Source organism: Bufo gargarizans, chromosome 1 (genome assembly GCF_014858855.1).
Source record: "Bufo gargarizans isolate SCDJY-AF-19 chromosome 1, ASM1485885v1, whole genome shotgun sequence".
Classification (NCBI taxonomy): domain Eukaryota; kingdom Metazoa; phylum Chordata; class Amphibia; order Anura; family Bufonidae; genus Bufo; species Bufo gargarizans.
In genome coordinates, this window is record NC_058080.1 from 410,588,323 (window position 1) to 410,600,400 (window position 12,078).

Consider the following 12,078-nt stretch of genomic DNA (forward strand, 5'->3'; position numbering starts at 1 on the left):
AAATACTAGGCCTCAAATTTACATCCATCTAAATCTGCTGTTATTGCTGTGGCTGGTCAAGTTATTTAGTGTCCGTCAAAGCACAGTTTTTGTTCTGGGTTGAAATACAATTCCCAATTTAGCAATTTCCTAATTTAGTGGTTTCTGCTGTATCAGAGCTACTTTAAATCTATCCCTAAAAGGGTATATAAGATTCAAGGTGCACATAGGGTCATTCTGAATAACTTCACACACACGCTACTGTGCATTTCCAAGTCTAATTCTGTCAGTAAACCTATACCTGTCACCCAGCGCCTAAATACTAGGCCTCAAATTTACATCCATCTAAATCTGCGGTTATTGCTGTGGCTGGTCAAGTTATTTAGTGTCCGTCAAAGCACAGTTTTTGTTCTGGGTTGAAATACAATTCCCAATTTAGCAATTTCCTAATTTAGTGGTTTCTGCTGTATCAGAGCTACTTTAAATCTATCCCTAAAAGGGTATATAAGATTCAAGGTGCACATAGGGTCATTCTGAATAACTTCACACACACGCTACTGTGCATTTCCAAGTCTAATTCTGTCAGTAAACCTATACCTGTCACCCAGCGCCTAAATACTAGGCCTCAAATTAATATTCAGCTAAATCTGTCGTTATTGCTGTGCCTGTATTAGTGTAATAAGGTACCTAAATAGATAGCCAGATAGTGTTAGGTGTCTGTAAAGAAAGGCCTGAATTTGAATCAATACATTGGGCCAAATAATATTTTTCTTATTGTGGTGAACGGTAACAATGAGGAAAACATCTAGTAAGGGACGCGGACATGGTCGTGGTGGTGTTAGTGGACCCTCTGGTGCTGGGAGAGGACGTGGCCGTTCTGCCACAGCCACACGTCCTAGTGTACCAACTACCTCAGGTCCCAGTAGCCGCCATAATTTACAGCGCTATTTGGTGGGGCCCAATGCCGTTCTAAGGATGATAAGGCCTGAGCAGGTACAGGCATTAGTCAATTGAATGGCAGACAGTGGATACAGCACGTTCACATTATCTCCCTCCCAGTCTTCTGCAGAAAGCGCACAGATGGCGCCTGAAAACCAAGCCCATCAGTCTGTCACATCACCCCCATGCATACCAGGGAAACTGTCTGAGCCTCAAGTTATGCAGCAGTCTCTTATGCTGTTTGAAGACTCCGCTGGCAGGGTTTCCCAAGGGCATCCACCCAGCCCTTCCCCAGCGGTGGAAGACATAGAATGCACTGACGCACAACCACTTATGTTTCCTAATGATGAGGACATGGGAATACCACCTCAGCACGTCTCTGATGATGACGAAACACAGGTGCCAACTGCTGCGTCTTTCTGCAGTGTGCAGACTGAACAGGAGGTCAGGGATCAAGACTGGGTGGAAGACGATGCAGGGGACGATGAGGTCCTAGACCCCACATGGAATGAAGGTCGTGCCACTGACTTTCACAGTTCGGAGGAAGAGGCAGTGGTGAGACCGAGCCAACAGCGTAGCAAAAGAGGGAGCGGTGGGCAAAAGCAGAACACCCGCCGCCAAGAGACTCCGCCTGCTACTGACCGCCGCCATCTGGGACCGAGCACCCCAAAGGCAGCTTCAAGGAGTTCCCTGGCATGGCACTTCTTCAAATAATGTGCTGACGACAAGACCCGAGTGGTTTGCACGCTGTGCCATCAGAGCCTGAAGCGAGGCATTAACGTTCTGAACCTTAGCACAACCTGCATGACCAGGCACCTGCATGCAAAGCATGAACTGCAGTGGAGTAAACACCTTAAAAACAAGGAAGTCACTCAGGCTCCCCCTGCTACCTCTTCTGCTGCTGCCGCCTCGGCCTCTTCTGCTGCTGCCGCCTCGGCCTCTTCTGCTGCTGCCGCCTCGGCCTCTTCTGCTGCTGCCGCCTCGGCCTCTTCCTCCGCCTCTGGAGGAACGTTGGCACCTGCCGCCCAGCAAACAGGGGATGTACCACCAACACCACCACCTCCGTCACCAAGCATCTCAACCATGTCACACGGCAGCGTTCAGCTCTCCATCTCACAAACATTTGAGAGAAAGCGTAAATTCCCACCTAGCCACCCTCGATCCCTGGCCCTGAATGCCAGCATTTCTAAACTACTGGCCTATGAAATGCTGTCATTTAGGCTGGTGGACACAGACAGCTTCAAACAGCTCATGTCGCTTGCTGTCCCACAGTATGTTGTTCCCAGCCGGCACTACTTCTCCAAGAGAGCCGTGCCTTCCCTGCACAACCAAGTATCCGATAAAATCAAGTGTGCACTGCGCAACGCCATCTGTGGCAAGGTCCACCTAACCACAGATACGTGGACCAGTAAGCACGGCCAGGGACGCTATATCTCCCTAACTGCACACTGGGTAAATGTAGTGGCGGCTGGGCCCCAGGCAGAGAGCTGTTTGGCGCACGTCCTTCCGCCGCCAAGGATCGCAGGGCAACATTCTTTGCCTCCTGTTGCCACCTCCTCCTACTCAGCTTCCTCATCCTCTTCTTCCACCTGCTCATCCAGTCAGCCACACACCTTCACCACCAACTTCAGCACAGCCCGGGGTAAACGTCAGCAGGCCATTCTGAAACTCATATGTTTGGGGGACAGGCCCCACACCGCACAGGAGTTGTGGCGGGTATAGAACAACAGACCGACGAGTGGTTGCTGCCGGTGAGCCTCAAGCCCGGCCTGGTGGTGTGCGATAATGGGCGAAATCTCGTTGCAGCTCTGGGACTAGCCGGTTTGACGCACATCCCTTGCTTGGCGCATGTGCTGAATTTGGTGGTGCAGAAGTTCATTCACAACTACCCCGACATGTCAGAGCTGCTGCATAAAGTGCGGGCCGTCTGTTCGCGCTTCCGGCGTTCACATCCTGCCGCTGCTCGCCTGTCTGCGCTACAGCGTAACTTCGGCCTTCCTGCTCACCGCCTCATATGCGACGTGCCCACCAGGTGGAACTCCACCTTGCACATGCTGGACAGACTGTGCGAGCAGCAGCAGGCCATAGTGGAGTTTCAGCTGCAGCACGCACGGGTCATTCGCACTGCGGAACAGCACCACTTCACCACCAATAACTGGGCCTCCATGCGAGACCTGTGTGCCCTGTTGCGCTGTTTCGAGTACTCCACCAACATGGCCAGTGGCGATGACGCCGTTATCAGCGTTACAATACCACTTCTATGTCTCCTTGAGAAAACACTTAGGGCGATGATGGAAGAGGAGGTGGCCCAGGAGGAGGAGGAGGAGGAGGAAGAGGGGTCATTTTTAGCACTTTCAGGCCAGTCTCTTCGAAGTGACTCAGAGGGAGTTTTTTTGCAACAGCAGAGGCAAGGTACAAATGTGGCCAGCCAGGGCCCACTACTGGAGGACGAGGAGGACGAGGATGAGGAGGAGGTGGAGGAGGATGAGGATGAAGCATGGTCACAGCGGGGTGGCACCTAACGCAGCTCGGGCCCATCACTGGTGCGTGGCTGGGGGGAAAGGCAGGACGATGACGATACGCCTCCCACAGAGGACAGCTTGTCCTTACCTCTGGGCAGCCTGGCACACATGAGCGACTACATGCTGCAGTGCCTGCGCAACGACAGCAGAGTTGCCCACCCTGCTGGATCCACGGTACAAAGACAATGTGCCCACCTTACTTCCTGCACTGGAGCGTGATAGGAAGATGCGCGAGTACAAGCGCACGTTGGTAGACGCGCTACTGAGAGCATTCTTAAATGTCACAGGGGAACAAGTGGAAGCCCAAGGGCAAGGCAGAGGGGGAGCAAGAGGTCGCCAAGGCAGCTGTGTCATGGCCAGCTCCTCTGAGGGCAGGGTTAGCATGGCAGAGATGTGGAAAAGTTTTGTCAACACGCCACAGCTAACTGCACCACCACCTGATACGCAACGTGTTAGCAGGAGGCAACATTTCACTAACATGGTGGAACAGTACGTGTGCACACCCCTCCACGTACTGACTGATGGTTCGGCCCCATTCAACTTCTGGGTCTCTAAATTGTCCACGTGGCCAGAGCTAGCCTTTTATGCCTTGGAGGTGCTGGCCTGCCCGGCGGCCAGCGTTTTGTCTGAACGTGTATTCAGCACGGCAGGAGGCGTCATTACAGACAAACGCAGCCGCCTGTCTACAGCCAATGTGGACAAGCTGACGTTCATAAAAATGAACCAGGCATGGATCCCACAGGACCTGTCCATCCCTTGTGCAGATTAGACATTAACTACCTCCCCTTAACCATATATTATTGTACTCCAGGGCACTTCCTCATTCAATCCTCTTTTTATTTTCATTTTACCATTATATTGCGGGGCAACCCAAAGTTGAATGAACATCTCCTCTGTCTGGGTGCCGGGACCTAAATATATGACAATGGACTGTTCCAATGTTGGGTGACGTGAAGCCTGATTCTCTGCTATGACATGCAGACTGATTCTCTGCTGACATGAAGCCAGATTCTCTGTTACGGGACCTCTCTCCTCTACCTTGGTGCCTGGGCCTAAATATATGACAATGGACTGTTACAGTGGTGGCTGACGTGAAGCCTAATTCTCTGCTATGACATGCAGACTGATTCTCTGCTGACATGAAGCCAGATTCTCTGTTACGGGACCTCTCTCCTCTACCTGGGTGCCTGGGCCTAAATATATGACAATGGACTGTTACAGTGGTGGCTGACGTGAAGCCTGATTCTCTGCTATGACATGCAGACTGATTCTCTGCTGACATGAAGCCAGATTCTCTGTTACGGGACCTCTCTCTTCTACCTGGGTGCCTGGGCCTAAATATATGACAATGGACTGTTACAGTGGTGGCTGACGTGAAGCCTGATTCTCTGCTATGACTGCAGACTGATTCTCTGCTGACATGAAGCCAGATTCTCTGTTACGGGACCTCTCTTCTCTACCTGGGTGCCTGGGCCTAAATATATGACAATGGACTGTTACAGTGGTGGCTGACGTGAAGCCTGATTCTCTGCTATGACATGCAGACTGATTCTCTGCTGACATAAAGCCAGATTCTCTGTTACGGGACCTCTCTCCTCTGCCTGGGTGCCTGGGCCTAAATATATGACAATGGACTGTTACAGTGGTGGCTGACGTGAAGCCTGATTCTCTGCTATGACATGCAGACTGATTCTCTGCTGACATAAAGCCAGATTCTCTGTTAAGGGACCTCTCTCCTCTGCCTGGGTGCCTGGGACTAAATATCTGACAATGGACTGTTACAGTGGTGGGTGACGTGAAGCCAGATTCTCTGCTATGGGACCTCTCTCCAATTGATATTGGTTAATTTTTATTTATTTTATTTATATTTTTATTTATTTCCCTATCCACATTTGTTTGCAGGGGATTTACCTACATGTTGCTGCCTTTTGCAGCCCTCTATCTCTTTCCTGGGCTGTTTTACAGCCTTTTTAGTGCCGAAAAGTTCGGGTCCCCATTGACTTCAATGGGGTTCGGGTTCAGGACGAAGTTCGGATCCCGAACCCGAACATTTCCGGGAAGTTCGGCCGAACTTCTCGAACCCGAACATCCAGGTGTTCGCTCAACTCTACCTAAAATCTAAAATGCAAATCTGGGTTTGCGATCTTGCTTATGCTGGACAGGAAATCACCTACAGTTGAAAGAACACGCATGTAAACCATTTGGAATTACCTGGATTTCTGCACTGATTGCTAATAAAATGTATACTGATTGTTAGTTATATCATAATTGTAGACAAATACAATCTAACATTAAGTAATAACACACAAACAGTTGTATTGTTCATCTATTTTATTGAACTCATTGAGTAAAAACTGTGTATTCTGTGTTAATGACTTCTCCAAGAGCTAATTCACAAAAGGTGTTTAAATTTAGGAGATGAGATTGAAAGTGTGGGTTTCACAGGTACTTTTTTTTAGAAACATTGGTCAGTGTGAACTATGCTTCGATGCAAACAACATTCAGAAGACTTCAGAAGGCATGTCAGATGCAGGAGACTGGAAAAGGCTATAAAAGCACTGTTAAGCAGGGGCAGATTGGGAACCTAAAGTGTCCCTGGAAAAAAGAAAATACTTACAAGTGGCCCCGTGTTGTAGGAGGGTCTATTCGAAAAGCACCATGAACAATGGTGTCCATGGAAGGATACATTGAAAAAAACTACAAAAACAAAAACAAAAAGATATTGCCTGAATGGTCTGTGGAGTCCCTGACTGGATAAGGAAGGGAATCTGGGACTGCTGGGACCCTCTTCCTTGTTGCCGTGGTTCTGTGGGGCCTGTTTGCGGTCCCCCCCCCTTGTTCTGCCTGCGAGCGGTGGGGGGAGTCCGTGGGTGGCCATGGTATAGCACCAGGCAGGGTTTTGGCAGCTTGGGGGTTAAAACTCCTCCTTGCTGATTGCTGCCTCCTCCTTTTCCCTCCACATGCTCAGGCGGACCTCCCCTTACCTGGCGTGCCATCATGTCCACTGTCGACCCCCTTTATGGCGGCTCTACTGGCGAGGATCCAATCGGAAGGGGATAGCTGGCTGCATTCTCTTCTGAATGTGCCTGCCATCCTTCGCAGTCTGCCCTGTCTCTGCCTTCTCCTCCTGCGTCGCATGGCCCTGCGGTTCAGCTTCCGCAGTGGGGGGCCGGCGGTCTGCTCGTCGCACCCCCCCACTCGTTTAGGCCATAGTCCCCTGGTTCTTGTGGGTCCCCGTATAGCCGAACAATCTGCGATTGTGGCCTCCCCAGTACAGGAGGAATGGCTATCGCAGTGCTGCATTCAAGCCCCGCCCCTTCCTCCTGCTGCCTGCTTTCCCGCTCCTTCCTCCTCTGGCACCCAGGAGCACACTTTATCTAATATAATGGGAGCCCAGGCCAGCTCTCCGTCTGCTTCAGAGAGCACTCCCACCCCCACCCAAATAACAGTAAGCCCCCTTACTGTGCCTGCTCCTTCTCCTGCCCCTCCTGTGAGTGATGCTGTCCCACTTGAAGTTTATGTGGCTGCTGTGGAGCATCCTACTCAGGCTGTTGCTAGTGTTCCCCTGCCCCAGACGGTCCCACAAGGCTCTTCCCGTCCCCCGCCCCTCCCTCCATGTCACGCAGATGCCATTGTCACTCTTCTTCCTCGTCAGCTGGATGCAGATGGGGGGGGTCATCGCGGTTCTCGCAGGCGCCAGTCCCGTCGCCGTTCCAGTGTTTCAGGGGGAAACAGGTGCTCCAGATCCTCAAGATGGCGCTCACCGTCGTCTTCGGATGTTTCGTCAGGCGCATCTGGGGAGTCTGGTCCTGGTTTGCATTCAAGATGTCAAAGGGGGGAGCCTTATCAACCATCCAGGGCATCAAGCCTGGTTTCTCAATCCACACGGCATGATCTGGTTCCAACTGCGGCTGCAGCGACAGCCCCTCCTGTGCCTCCCATGACTTTTCATCTTCAGGTGAGTTCCAATACACGGGTGCTTGGGTGTGGGTTCCAGGGGTTCAGAGGTTGTAGCAGCCCTAAGGGTTGTCAAATTGCAACCTGCCCTTCCTCAGCCTCCCTCTCCTTCTCCACCTACTGAAAAACCGCCCCCAGTTCAGGCGAGTATTCACAAGGATTCTTACTTTTGTGGCTTCAGCCCGCTGGGGGCCCATTTGGAGGAGGAGGTTAGGGAAAAAATATAGTTGAACCAATATGTAGATATCTGGTCTTTAGTTTCCATGGACCACCATTTGGTGGATAAAGAATGCCGTCCAGCTGATAAAACATATGACCTATGGCCTTGAGTTGCAAAAACTATGAATAATTGGCTCCAGGCTTTCTCTGTATTGGGATGCGTTATGGGTCAGCGCCACCCAGAGTGATGTCCTGAGCTCTTTGTGTACCTAGACACTATTTACAGAGCCTACAAAGCCCATAGTAGCTCTGTTTGGTGGAGGTACGATGAGGAATTCAGTCGGCGACTGTCCCCCCAACCGGATATCGGATGGGGGGTTAAGGCCACCGACGTATGGTTGCAGTAGATGGTGTCACAAAGACCTCCCTTTCCCAGTGCGGCCACTGGTTCCGGGGTCTCACCTCCCCAGGGATCGGTGGTCGTGCGACGCCCAGGTGCATGTTGGTTATTCAGCGGCACTGCAGATTTGCTGGACTTTGCAAGTACAAACACGAGTGTTCTACTTGCGGAGGCCCACAAGCTGCTGCTCGCTGTTCATGCTCCCAAGGAAAAGCTTCTAAACCCCCTCCCTCCCACTGTGACCCTAAGGACACTGGTAACCGAAGCTGGGATGGCAACCTAGCTATATCTGTACCCAAATAAACCTGTTTCTGCCCAGTTACGTTTTGGTTTTACGTTTGGCTTCTTTATCCCTGTTCTCCGGAAAAGAGATACTGTTTTGTCTGACAACCTCAAGTCTGCCAAGGATCACCCAGATGTGCTCAGGGAAAAGCTGTTTAAAGAAGTGTCTATGGGTAGTATGGAGGGCCCCTTCGTTTCCCCACCATTCCACAATCTTTGAGTTTCCCCCCTGGGTGTCGTCCCCAAAAAAGAACCTGGCAAGTTCTGTCTTATCCATCACCTTTCACACCCTAAGGGCCATTCAGTTAATGATGCCATCCCCCAGAGGACGCCTCAGTCTCTTATGTATCTTTTAAAAGGGCTATCGCCCTGGTTAGGGCTGCGGGCTCCTGGCGAAGTCCTATATTGAATCAGCTTTTCGCCTTCTTTCGGTTCATCCGCGGATTGTTATAATCTGTTGGGCTATTGTGTGGATGGGCTGTTCTATATCTTGCCATTACTTTGAAATGATGGTGGGGGTGGTGGGTAGGTGAGGGGTACCAGTTCTTATGGAACACCTTTCTGTATTTTATGAGACATTTCGGTGTCCCAATATCTCCCGATAAAACTGAGGGTCCGGTCACTTGCCTATCGTTCTTAGGCATTGCGATCGACACGGTATCCATGGTTTTCCATCTTCCCATTGATAAACTCAAGAGACTCCTGCAGTTAATAAAACATTTTTTGTCAGTTTCGAAAGCCATCCTCCACCAGGTCCAGTCCCTACTTGGTTTGTTAGTCTTCGCATGTAGGGTCATGCCCATGGGCAGGGTTTTCTCCCACCGCCTTTCCCTTTCTACCCGCGGGGCCACTTCGCCCATCACCATATTCACATTACTAGGCCCTTAAAAACGGACATAAGGGTATGACAGGAATTTCCTTCCTCCTACAATGGCCACACTTGCTTCTTGGCTAGCGAACACACCAATTTGGAGCTTTCATTGTTTACGGATTCCTCGGGCTCCTGTGGTTTTGGAGCTATTTACAGCGACGAATAGTGTGCTTCACCTTGGCCTGAGTCTTGGCCCTCTATGGGTTTTTGCAGTAACTTGACATTATTAGAACTCGTCCCAATTATAGTAGAAGTTGAAATTTGGGGTCCCAGGTTGGCTAACCACTATGTTTGTTTTTGGATGGATAACTTGGGTGTTGTCCATTGTATTAACAGTTTGTCATCCTCATCTTTACCTGTTCTCAGCCTTTTGCAGGATCTAGTGCTTTGGTGTTTGGAGCATAACATATTCTTCAGGGCCTGCCATGTAACCGTTGCCTCCAACCTTACTGCTGATGCCCTCTCTCGATTTCGTTGGCTGGAATTCTGAACCAGTTGGCGTACCTATGGCGTCTAGTGGACAACAACTGATATCCCTGATGTAATCGTCTGTGACCCCGGCAACTTGGTTGGCTCATGGTAAGGTGTGGAATGAATACCTGTCCATTGCAGGGAGCAGAGATTTGTGCAGGGATGATGTTCATTTAGAGGTCACTGTTGTTGACTACTTGTTGCATATGCGTTCACTCGGGGTCTCCACGTCAGTAGGTCAGAACAGGCTGTCAGGAGTTGCTTTCCACTGTTCTCGGTTGGGCTTACATCACAAAAATGTTTTCAATCACATAGGCGCTGCAAGGTTGGCGCAAGGAACATGTCCAAAAGGAATGCCAGCGTCTAGTCTCTTATCAATTGCTTTGCGGATTGATTTCCGCATGCCAGGCAGTTTGCAGTTCCCCCTTTGAGGCTGCCCTGTTGTCAACCGGCTTCAGCCTTTCATTTTTGGTGCCATCCGGGTTGGCGAGCTGTTGCCTCCTTCTCGAAACAAACCGGGTGATTTACTCCCCAAAGATATAGTGTTGGGCAACGGATCGGTCCAAGTTTGCATCCGTCGCTCTGAGACGGACATGTTTGGCCAAGGAGCATGGATTCCTTTGCATCAGATTCCGGGTCCAGCGTGCCTGGTACGCTTAGTAAAAGAGTATACTATTTTACGCCCAGGCTGGTGTCATTTCTGGGTACACCAAGATCGTTCCCCCCTTACCAGGTTTCAATTTACTTCCCTCTTTAAAAGTTCTCAGCTGCATATGGGTGCCGACCCACGCGCATTCGGGATGCATTCCTTTAGGATTGGCGCTGCGACAGAGGCTGCTAGAGCTGGCCTTCCGAAGTCTGACGTTATGCGCATTGGTCAGTGGCATTCTGCATATTTTGCTATGTATATACGCCCTGATTTGCTATGAGGTTTAGAAGCAACACAAAAAAATAATTGTTCCTTGCCTTCCAACAGTTGTCTACTTGCTCGTACTATCTTTGTATGCTTTTATGTTTCTTACAGGTGCCATTTGTCCGGCAGTCTGGATCATCGGCCATTCATATGTTCTTTGGGCAGCCCAGAGGGAAGATTGCAGACCGGGTGGTCGCACTTTGGGTTTTCGGGAAGTGGATGTGTTCTGGGGCGGTATCCATGGTCTCCGTTGGTCCCAAGTCCTTCCCAAGGTGGTAGACATTGGCAGGTCCTCAGCTGGGCCCGTAATTCTGGTAATCCATGCTGGGGGGAATGATCTCTGCACCTTACATCTGACAGAGCTTATGACGCTTATCTGGGCAGACATGGTTCTGGTCTGGTTGGAGATTGTTTCCTGTATTGTCTGGCATGGCGCTAGGGATTCTGAAGCCATGGAGAAGTGCCGCAAAACAGTGAACGCTCGGATTTCACATTTTATCTGGTCCCGGTTGGATATAGTGGCTCGCCAGTGCCAATTGTAGGGGGATAACAGGGTTTTTATGCGCCTGGACGGTGTCCATCTATGCGACATTGGCCTTGACATTTTCCTATCCGGTCTACAGGAAAGGGAAGAGCAAGCTATGTTGGGTGGTGGTAGAGCCCCATGTAGGAGTACAGTGGCTCCTCTGTGGCAGTATGAACACAATTAGGAGTACGGGGTGAAGAAAAATGGTGGACTTGCCCGCTGGGAGTCCAGCGGCCGGCATACCACTCCTAATGATTGATGGTTCGAGCAGTTTAAAGCTCGGGTTTTTCTGTGTCATAGAAAAAATAAAGCTGTGGCGGATCACCACCCAACAACATGGTAGTCCTGTGTTGATTGCCCTTGGGTTTGGGTACCTTAAGGGGGGAGGGGGTATTTGTTGCTGGCCCTGATTTAGGGCTGGGATTCTTGGCAATCTGTGGAGCCCCTGACTGAATAAGAAAGGGGATCTGGAACCCCCTTCCTTGTTGCTTTGGTTCTGTCTTGTTCTGTCTGTGAGGGGTGGAGGGAGTCCATGGGTGGCCTGGGTATAGCACCAGGCAGGGTTTCAGCAGCTTGGGGGTTAAAACACCTCCGTGCTGATTGCTGCCTCCTCCTCTTCTCTCCATGTGCTCAGGCGGACTTCCCCCCTTTGCTCCCACAGTATATATTCCTCTCCTCTCCCCTTCTTCCCCCCTTGGCTGGCCAGCGGTTGTTCCTGCCCGCCCTTTGTTTTTGGCAGTGCCTTACAGTTAAGGGTGTTCCCGGTTATTTGCCAGTGTTTTTCTGTGTCCCTGACTTCTGTTTTATTTTGTAGTGTAGATTGGGTATACTTCCTACCAAGTCATAGCTGGTGGTATCGGCCAGCATACTGCTCCTGATGATTGATGGTTCGAGCAGTTTAAAGCTCGGGTTTTTCTGTCATAGGAAAAAAACAAAAAACAAATCTGTGGCCGATTACCACCCAACAAAATGGTAGACCTGTGTTGATTGTCCTTGTGTTTGGGTAGCTTATGGGGGGAGGTATTTGTTGCTGATCCTGGTTTCGGGCTGGGTTTCTCC